Source organism: Ziziphus jujuba, chromosome 5, assembly GCF_031755915.1.
Source record: "Ziziphus jujuba cultivar Dongzao chromosome 5, ASM3175591v1".
In the NCBI taxonomy this organism is placed as follows: Eukaryota; Viridiplantae; Streptophyta; class Magnoliopsida; order Rosales; family Rhamnaceae; genus Ziziphus; species Ziziphus jujuba.
This window is the reverse complement of record NC_083383.1, coordinates 15,187,501-15,198,101: the sequence shown is the minus strand read 5'-3', so window position 1 is coordinate 15,198,101 and position 10,601 is coordinate 15,187,501. Positions and strand designations below refer to the sequence as shown.

Genomic DNA, 10,601 nt, shown 5'->3' with positions numbered 1-10,601 from the left:
CTCTTTGTCTATAACCTTCAATTACAAATCTAGCATTATATTTTTTAATTGTTCTATTTGCTTTCATTTTCACTTTGAAAAATCCATTTATATCCTAGTGGAACATCCATTAGTTCCCTAGTATACTTTTGTAAGATGGAATCACTTTCACCTTTTAAATGCCACTTTACCACAAAAAAATTTCATGATAGTTCATAGCTTCTTTAGTGCTTTAAAATTCACCTCCCAACAAATAGATCAAAAAATCTTATCCAAATGATTTTTCTATCATCATTCTCTTGTTGTATCTAGGTTCATTTTCAACCTCTTGTCTAGTTCTTGGTCCTAACTATCTTCATTTATAGTCTCATATGTTCATTTAAATGAACTCGATCACCTTTTCAGACTAATATGGAAAACCATGTTAAAAAATGATGCAATCCATGATTGCATTATCACATTTTATGTATATCAGAGATTTCAAACTTATACATAAGAAATCAATAAGCACCACTGTTATGTGCATAGGACAATGTTAATGCAATAAAAAAAATCTGGACTTATTTTCACCTTCTTTAATGTAAGTACACCCATTTTGACACGTTAACACACTCTTGTAGGTATTTATAGGAAAACTCTCTTCCTATCTATATCTCATATGATGTCTTTGGTTCTTTCTTATGGGACACCTTATTTAAAAGGTAATTTACCAACAAAATGGTTTCCCTCACATGTAACCCAAAACTTATCACACTACATTCATCATTTCCTTAAAGGTAAAATCTTTTTGTTTAGTGAGAACATTTATATAAGATGATTAATAATATTCATCAATCGATGTGACATACTTGCCACCTCAATAATTATTATCATTTTACTTTCCTAATTAAGTTGATTCTCAACTTTTGTTTTATAGAAAACATATTTTTCTATTTTTTCATCTTTGCTCTTAAGCAAATTAAGGTATTAGTCACCATTTTTCCAAGCATTTAATGCCTTGAGAACTTGAGAATCATTCTAATCTTCACCTATTATTGGTTCATCCTCAGTCAAGAACATCATAAGGTTCATGGTAATCGGATAGTACATAATCTTCTATTTGCATCTTTTGAAATTCAACGTGTTGAATCACTTTGGTCTCTCTGAATAGTTCCTCGAAACCATCATATGTGCCATTGTTGAGAAATTTCTAAGAAAAAATATTAATTTATTGTCAAAAAATACACATATAGTAATTATATTTTTCATGTTCTCCCTCTTATGATGTCACTACTAATGTTATCACTTTGATGTCATTTTTCTTTAAATTTCTCTTGGTATAGAATTATTAAATATTATTCATCTGTTTATTTTAAATTTATATTATTATTTTTCTAACATTTATTGTAGAATAAACGTGATGTGTTTCATTTATATGATCCACCGCTATGTGAACATTTAATGGAAATAATCCTTAGCTAGTTGAGAAGCACGAACAAATTGGAGGAAGAAAACATGAAGATTGGAAGTATCGAAAAGAAGTTGTTGTTAGCTTTTATTTTATGTTGTATGTTGATAATGCTATTGGTTAGTAAATGCAACAAAGACTATGTTTTGTAGGTGGTGGATGGAAAACTGCTAGGTTCAAGTTGTTGTTAGGATGTTTATTGTAATTTTTAGTAGTTTGTTATGAAATTGTATGTGTTATATTCTAGTTTATTTTAATGGTAACAACACTATATGTTAAATTTTGAAAATATTGAAAATTATGAAGGATTGATTTTATGCCAAATGCACCATTAAATAGGTTGTAATTGTATGCCAATTATGTAAGCTTGTATGCCCTTTCTAATATTGGATGGCCATTGTCAAATTATCTATGCTAAGAAGCCTAATTGAAAGAAAGGTTCTTTTTTTGGACTACTTAACCATCTAAATATTAATTTTTTGGCAGCTATACACTCTAAACTGATATTTAGTTTTACAGTGATAGCTCGTAAACATTATAAAAATTGGCTAGATTTGCACCTATGCCCCCTACTTGGAGTATTTCGTATGTGCATAACATAAACACAATTTTGGCCATATTTAAACCTATATCACTTATTGATACGAACCTAGGACGACCTGCTCCTAAACCCGTATTATATTAGCCCGGATCTCAATTAAGTTCAAGTTCTAATGGAATGGACCTCAACCCCTAACCAACCTGTGGTTAGAAACCTTGGTATAATGTAGACGCCACAATAGGGGATGGAAAACCTATTGATAAGTCAAGCTAAAACAACCAATTCTCTAATGGTGTTTTAGGTGTTCTCAAAGAACAAAGAGATAATTAATCTCACAAGTGTTTTCTCAATCAAATCAAAGTTGTATTCATATTGAAAAATAAGCCTTTAAATAGGCTACAAAGCCACGAAATAAAACCCTAGAAGATATAGAAAACCAGCCACCACACATAAAGAAACCTAGTTGGCTGAAACTATACTTCCTTTCCTAATCTAAGTTTGATTAATTAATTCCTTTATATTAAATTAGGAATTAATTAATTTACAATGGAAAGAATAAAATAAAAACCTTCCTAAAGTTATTTTTCCAGAAAATAAATAAATAAAAGCCAAAAAGTAATGGTAGTTTCCTAAAACAAAAAGTAAAAACAAATTAGGAAACTAAAAATGCTAGCCTTTTTGATCAAGTTGACTTTGATCAATCTTTGACCTCTTTGAGCTTCAAATCAGCTTCTAGATGATTTTTAGGATGCCAAATAAGCTGAATATGAAGTCCCACACGTTGCCCATGCTTGGAAAAATAAGAAAAGGCTAATACAGTAAAATACAGTAAAGCCATAAAGCAATACAGCAAATTCGGCCAAATTGTTGATGCTGTCCGTACAAGCCCTTTTTGATTGCATTTGAGGCTGATTTAACTTGATTCCATGACCTCTTAGGCATATGTATTGAACCCATAAAGCATTGGAACCATTTCATGCTTCCAGGACTCCAAAAATGTACCAAAACCGTCACCCGGGTCCGTATCGGCTTCCACCACTTGGATGCTTAGAATAGGCTTTGTATCATCAAGTATGGACAAGCTCTATTGAGATTGATTACCCCCTGTACAAATACTCCCAGGTTGTCCTTAAATCTCTTAATTTGAGCTCTTGTGATTGGCCTAGTCTTCATCCGTGTCGAGTCAGCACCCCAGCGGGTTATCGGTTGAGCGGGCTCGGGCGGAATCACATCACTTATTGTATTCAATTATATATATGTAGATATAAAAATTGAACATGTTAAATTCACTTTCATTTTATTAAATTTGATAGTTTCAAAAACAATTCTGTACATATATAGTGGGGTATCGATAAGAAAGTAGACATTTTCATACAGATTGTTTATTTTGTGAAGTTCCATAACTATCAGAGAACTTCCCAAAACAATCAAACTTAAAAAAGTTAACTAAGCTAACCTAAGTTATCCCCCAACCCAATTAGGTACATATTTTTACATCACAACCACAACTCATAAAAGTTCATAAGTGACCTAAAGCAGACAACAACGTATAAAAGTATATTGCATAGTTCACTCAAACAAAGTGACTTAAAATTTGACAAAAAATAACCTGTAATCATCACATGAACTTCGTTGAACTAGTTGCTCCCTTTATTAAGTGCTGTTAGAGGTTCTGCAACAAGCACAATCAGTGGTTCTAATTCAATGATAGCTCTTTCAATTCTTTAGCCTTTGTTGCCTCTACCATTGACTCTATTGCCTTTGCCTTTTCGATTGCTCCTCCAGTACTTCTTGATCCAACTAGTTCTTAAGAAGACACTTTTTGTGTTATAGTGGGATTAATACTAGTTTCATTTAGATGAAAATGTCTTCGGATGGTGTAGGTATGCCACCATCTTTTCTCACTTGCAATAAATATAAAATGAATAAACTAAACAAGCTAATAGTGGGATTAATTATATATTGGAAATGAGAATGTTTATTTACGTTGATTTTTCTCCTTCCATGATTGATCCAGTTGCAGTTCTTTTGCAAGTCTTATAATTATGGCACTTTTCTCCATATTTAGAACATGTAACTGTGACATTGTTTTTCTTGCATCTTGGTAGGGTGTGGGGTGGAAGTTCATCTAGTTCTCTTCTTCTAAGTTTTATGGGTCTGTCTAGTTGCCTATGATATCTTGATGGCTTAACTGATGGTATCCAAGATTTTGGCCACAACTATGACCCATTAATAGGATGCAAAATTGAGTCTTATGCTTTCATGTAAGCTTCTTTTTTATAGCAATTATCAATGTAATCCTTTGCATCCAAGCCCTTTGTGTTCAACGTAGTCGAACATGCATAGCTATACAGAATGCCAGGTACTTCCCATTTCTTGCATGAGAAAAACTTTACATCCAGATCAAGAATATATTGCATCACATTTGCCACTCTAACCTCAATTCTTTTATCGTTTGCTTATGTTGTGATGCAATATCTTGAATACAACATGTCGCTCTGTAAAATTATGAAAACTTTTGAAGAATTATCTCCATGCCATTTCTTTACTCCCTTACTCTCAGCATTCTTCCTTTGTATACAAGAAAACGATAAATTAGATAATTTTTTCATACTATATTATAAAGCATATGAGTTAAGTAATTCCAGAAATAATAATAAAATAATATATAATCAGGCATATAATTTCCAAAACCATTTTGAAAAATAAAAGTTCACCCATAAATTACAGTTCAAACCAAATCCTTGATCAGATTGCCTTTAGTATCTGTCCCGATTCCTAAAAATAATAATAAAATATTTCTCAGGCATCAAAATTTAAAACAAAATTATTAGTGCATACCAATATTCTAAAATAACTTTTAAAATTCTAAAATTACAAAAAATTGGACACTAAAAGGTCTAATTCTACTGCAAACCCTAAATATTTGATACCAAAATTGGGGTTTTCACCCAAAGACTAATTTTTTTGAAATTGAAACTTTAATTACGTCCCATTAACACCTAATTACATAAATCCAACATTAATATGGTCCAAAATTATCCAAACACAATCCAATTTTATCTTATATTTAACTAATTGACCTAAAAATGGAAAAAATATCAAATAACATCCACACGTCACAAATTTATATTAACATAAAGTTCAAGAGATGAAGAATACATTAGCGTACTCATTTTAGTCTAAAACAATTCATCGGTAGTTGAAAAACTTGTCAAAAGTCTCAACCAAATTTCTCATTAATGTATCTTTCAAACAGTGAGAAATCTTGACAAAATAGATGCTGGACATCGATTTAAATGGTCAATAATAAGGGGAAGGAGTGATTTCTTGGCCTTGGTTGGTTAGAAAATGGCCAAATTATCAAAAAACAGGAGGTTGCTGTCGTCGACTTTGAATGCCCGATCTCGACACATCGCCAATTGGTAGGCCATAAAAGTTGGTGACTGAGGTCACCAGCTGATGGCTTCAGTGGTGGCCAACAAATGTTGATGATATGTGGTTGGAAAATGCTCAATGAGATGACTTGATTTGAGGAGGAAAAGGGGTCCGGTTCATGAATTCTCAGGTTTGCTGAGGGTTTTCTGAGACTTTTTGGATATTTTTCAATTTTTTTAATCATTGGCATACTTCCCTATGCATATATAGTGCTTTGGATTACTAGTTGAAAAGAACTTAGCATTGGTTTGGATATAGATAAAATATCTAAGCTCAAAACTTTCTAGAACTATAAATTTTTAAACATAACTTAGAATTCGGCGTGTCTCCAATCTCTGAACTCGTATTATTGAGTTCTATTGTAATGACACATTATGAGAAAACGCCCTAAATTTGAATTTTTAAGCAGTTTGACCAAGGTTGATCAAGTTTGACCATATTAGATTTTTAAGTGGGATCAAGTTTGACTTTTCTTTTAAAATGGAATTTGGCATTGACCTTTAAAAAGTTCAAATCGAAATTCCATTTTCAAATAAAAGTCTAATTGTAGACTAGTGGAACACCTGATTTCAAGTTACGGTTAAAAAGTTATGGTTTTCAAAATTTTTTAAATATCAGTATTATATCAATATCTAAATCAGTTCTAGATTTTTTTTGGTTAGTGATACAATGGCCTATAAATACATAGGGAACCATATCTTCATTAAACAATTCAAAAAATACCATTTTTTTCCCAAAAGAACCCCAAACCGTGAAGACCCACAACAAGAACTGTAAAACCCACAATTGCCAACCCGAATTGTCACGATTAAGCTCCATTAGACCTGGTAACATATTGTGTTGAATTGTATTTGTATCATGTCGTGTCATATTTCTATGAAATTTAGTTAACTTAAACACACCTGATTAAGCTTTTGTGTGTAAATAGATAAAACCAAACACATTTGTTAAATTATTGTATAAACTATTACCCGATCTGTTAACCCATTAAGAATATATATAAATTTAAAAATTCAAATTTGACTTTGCTTTCAAATAATAAAATAATATTTTTTTTTTAAAAAAAGAGACTTGTTTATTTTTAGATTTTTAAAAAATTAAACTAAAAGAGAACAAATCAATACATATTTAATAATAAATTAAGAAATTTTAACATTATAAAACTTATATAATTAGAAAAAATCTCTCTTTAATGGATCTGATGGGTTTATTAAGTATTATTATGTTTCATCCATTAAAGCTCATTAATTTATTGGGTCTTATTATATGATATTGATATAGATTTGACACAATACCGTCAACCTAAATTTATACATTATCATAGGAATTCGTGTCTTATGATCGTGTCATGTGAGATTTTGCCAAACCTACTCTATTCTAGCCACCAACTACTACATGCACTGGATGGCTATAAAGCCCATGGCTTTCCGACCAAAACCCCTAATTCTTTGGCCATTGTGCAACTCAATGAGCCGAGATCAGCCGTTTGAAGCTCGTGGCAGTGACCAATCGGGTTTTCAGCTGGTTGGCCATTTTCCTACTGTTTCTTGTATTGGATGATTACCTCGTTAAAGGGGAAACCAAAAAGAAAAACCTACCTTGTATTTGAACTATGGGTTTCTTTATTCGGTTGCTTATCTTTAATTGTTTATGAATTTGATATTAAAGAATTAATATAGTCGGTTATTCTAAAATAGTGGATTCATTTATGACATGTCAATCAAACACCCTTTGAATACATTTAAGTATCGGCATGAAACGTAGTAGCCTTTTTTAAGTATCTGTCCACATAGTTTATTTAATTTCATGAACTTTATGTACACAGTCAAGACATGTGAGCAAATCCATCTTAAAAAGCCGTAAATCTATTTCTATTGCAGGAGATGTTTTCGTCTACACTTCTTGGAACTGGTAAAATTGGCCGTTGATGAAGATTATCGATCTTACTGAATACTTCAAGTTTGAAGAAGGTCAGTCTGTCCTCTGCTGTCAGTGTTAATTTATCCATTTTGTAAATTGTTTTTAGATTCTATGAATGTCACTCTTAATCTATAATAGAATTGAAAGTTTTACCAGCTTAGAGTAGTACATAGTCTTAGTTATGTTGATAGAAGCATGCAGTATTTTGAAATTAATTGAATGGTCTTTATTGCATTCAATTGGTGATTTGATGTTGATATTATAATGATGGAACAGCGTTAAGTAGATTAGCTCATTGCTTAGATCTTTAAAGAAGCCGAGTCTTGGTCGTGTAGTTATTATATGCTATTCAAGTAGTCCATAGTTGTGTTGGACCCCCAGTGGATTAAAGCCTCCAAAGACCAAATATTTGTGGGAATGGTTTATTTCATACACCTTTTTCTTGGTCATTGGTTTATTTCATATTTTATTGGTATTATTAAGATCCATTTTATTGATTACTTCTTATTGGAATATTTCAAAATGAGTGAACCTTGAAGTCCTTCTTCCTTAATGCCTAAGGTTGAGAAGCTGTCAGATTTTTCTCCATTATTTTCACGGGGTTTCTTGAGGCGATGCCTCAAATAAATCAGCCAATTTTGAAATTGCATGGCATTTATAAGTACTATTGTTACATATTTTTTTTTTTGTACTCTTCAGGTTATAGTTGCTGCCTTTGTCATTAATATTTACATTGTTGGTTTAAATCACTTGTATGACATTGATATAGACAAGGTAGCTTTATTTGCTCTTAGCATTGTGATAACTTGGAAGATAAAAGCATGGAAAGTTTGTTATCTGCCTAACAATAAAAGCCATTGAGTTTTGTGTTAACTTGAGATGCATAGTTTAGATTGCAACTGGTCTTTATCTGCATGTTGCATTACAGTTTAACAAGCCATATTTTCCATTGATATCAGGGGAATATTCAGTTTGAACTGGCATCAGATAGCATCTTACTTCTCTACGACGGTATTAGACGCAGCTTTCAATGCAAGTGTCTTGAATTATTTTTCACTTTTTTCTTATGGTATTTAACTCTTTAACTTCACTTATTTTGCATGCAAGAAAATAATCTTGTCTATTTGTTTTGCCTCTTAATATTATCAAAAGGGGTTTCATATATGTAAATTAAGACCTTTGAAACTGAAGCGCTCTGGTTTATTTACAGGATATAGAGCCAGCTCTTTCAAAGGTTTGGCTCTATGTCAACTTGGAGGCGATTTTAGTGGAAAATAAGTCCTTGAGCAAGATGGTGATGATGAAATTGCATTAGATGATATAGAAGAAGATGGTTGGAAGACTAGGCAAGCACCATGTAGTTTCTCTCTCTCTCTCTCTCTCTCCCCCCCCCCCCCCCGCTTTTGTTTAAGTTTATTGTATATAGTGCACCATTACATGTTGGAATTTTAATATAAATGATAATTGGTGGTAATAAAATATCATTGATTTTATATAAATTGCATTTTTATCATTTTAGATTTATAAATGATATTTTAGTGCTAAAATGATCAGTTAGTGGGATCTAATAAAAACAATATTTTATCAAATAATAATTAATTGGTATATTATTAATAGATACAAAAATAGTGTCACTAAATTAAAAAGATAGTTTCTGTGACAATTTAAATAACTTAACCATGGTTAATGATTGACATGTCAATGATAAAAAATAAAAATAAAAAATAGAACTTTGTCAGAAAATCATATGTACTTTGTAATTGAAACTTTTTTATGTCAACTAGCAAGATGCCATAGAAAGAAACAATGACGATTATGAATTGCAATTGGAAATATTTGTGTCAACCAATGATGTCACAAAAATGAAATGACGATTGTAGATTGTAACTATAAATATTTACATCAACCAGTAAGTTGTCAAAAATAAGTACAGTGACGATTGTATTGTGTATTATGGGAAGAAAATGTCAACGATTTTAGGGAAATGTCGCCGATATTATCGGGTATCGTCAGCCATCGACTTCGATGTTTGGGGGGGGGGGGGGGGAGAATTTCCATCGGGCGTGTCATGGAAACATCGCCGGTGTCATGACATTTCGCCATTGTCGAAATAAGTCGGTGGAAATGTTGGGAAACTCATGGAAATTGGATGGATTTCGGTGGAAATCTGATGAAAATCGATGGGTACCCTCTGCAATTCGATCTTTCCCAAGAATCCCAACCAGTGCACTCTGCAATTTGATGGGAAATATGATGAAATTCTTATTTTATTTCATACCTTTCTGGTGTTTGGCTTAAATTCGATGGGTACCCTCTGGCCTCTGCAATTTGATCTTTCACAAGAATCCCTGCTTCTATTTTTGTAATTGATTCTGTTAGCTATTTTTAACTTATTTTGTTTTGTTAATTAATTTGGATTTGGAGAAAGATGAAAATTTGATTTGATGAAGCAGTGTAGAGGAGGCTATTTTTGTTTTCTTTGTGGTCTTGATCTTGTTTTGCTATTCGTTCTAGGAATTATTTCAAACCGTTGGATTTTCCAAAAACAATCCCAGCTCTTCCTCTAATGCTCTTGAAGTCCCTCTACCTCCCAGAGAAGAAACCTTGCTCCTCGGCGAGGGAAACCCCAATAGCAGATCTCTCTCTTCCCAGGCCAATACCTTCGCCAACGTCTTCATCGCCATCATCGGGGCCAGAGTCCTCGGCCTTCCCTACACTTTCAAGCGCATCGGTTGGGTTCTCGACCTCCTCATGCTCTTTGCCGTCACATCTCTCACCTACCACTGCATGATGCTCTTGATCCACACTCGCCAGAAGGTCGATTCTGTCCACTTATTGTAGAACAGCAACATCGCATCGTTATTGCTTATTGGGAGTGGTTGTTTATTGCTTAGAAGGGATTGATATGGTTCTCCCTCTGGAATCTGAAATGAGAGACAAACGAAAATTTGGGAAAGTTGTTGCTTTTACTATGGCTTCCATATGCTTGATATATGGAAGTTTTGGAGCTCTCAATTACTTTGCTTTTGGTGAACAGACAGAAAAAATGATCACATCAAACATGGGAGCCGGATTGGTGACCACTTTGGTGAAATTTGGTCTCTGCGTGAATCTCTTCTTTCCTTTCCTATAATGATGAACCCAGTTTATGAAATAGTGGAAAGAAGATTTTGGGGTGGAAGATGTTGCCTTTGGCTTAGATGGTTATCTGTTTTGTTGGTGAGTTTGGTGGCTATTTTGGTTCTTAATTTTGCTGATTTCTTGTGCTTGGTGGGT

At 32.8% G+C, this 10,601-nt stretch overlaps 1 pseudogene; it reads left to right on the top strand.

Moving 5' to 3' along the window:
- Nucleotides 1-6,824: 6,824 nt before the first annotated feature.
- LOC132803767 (amino acid transporter AVT3C-like) overlaps nt 6,825-10,601 on the top strand; it is a 3,951-nt pseudogene continuing 174 nt past the window's right edge.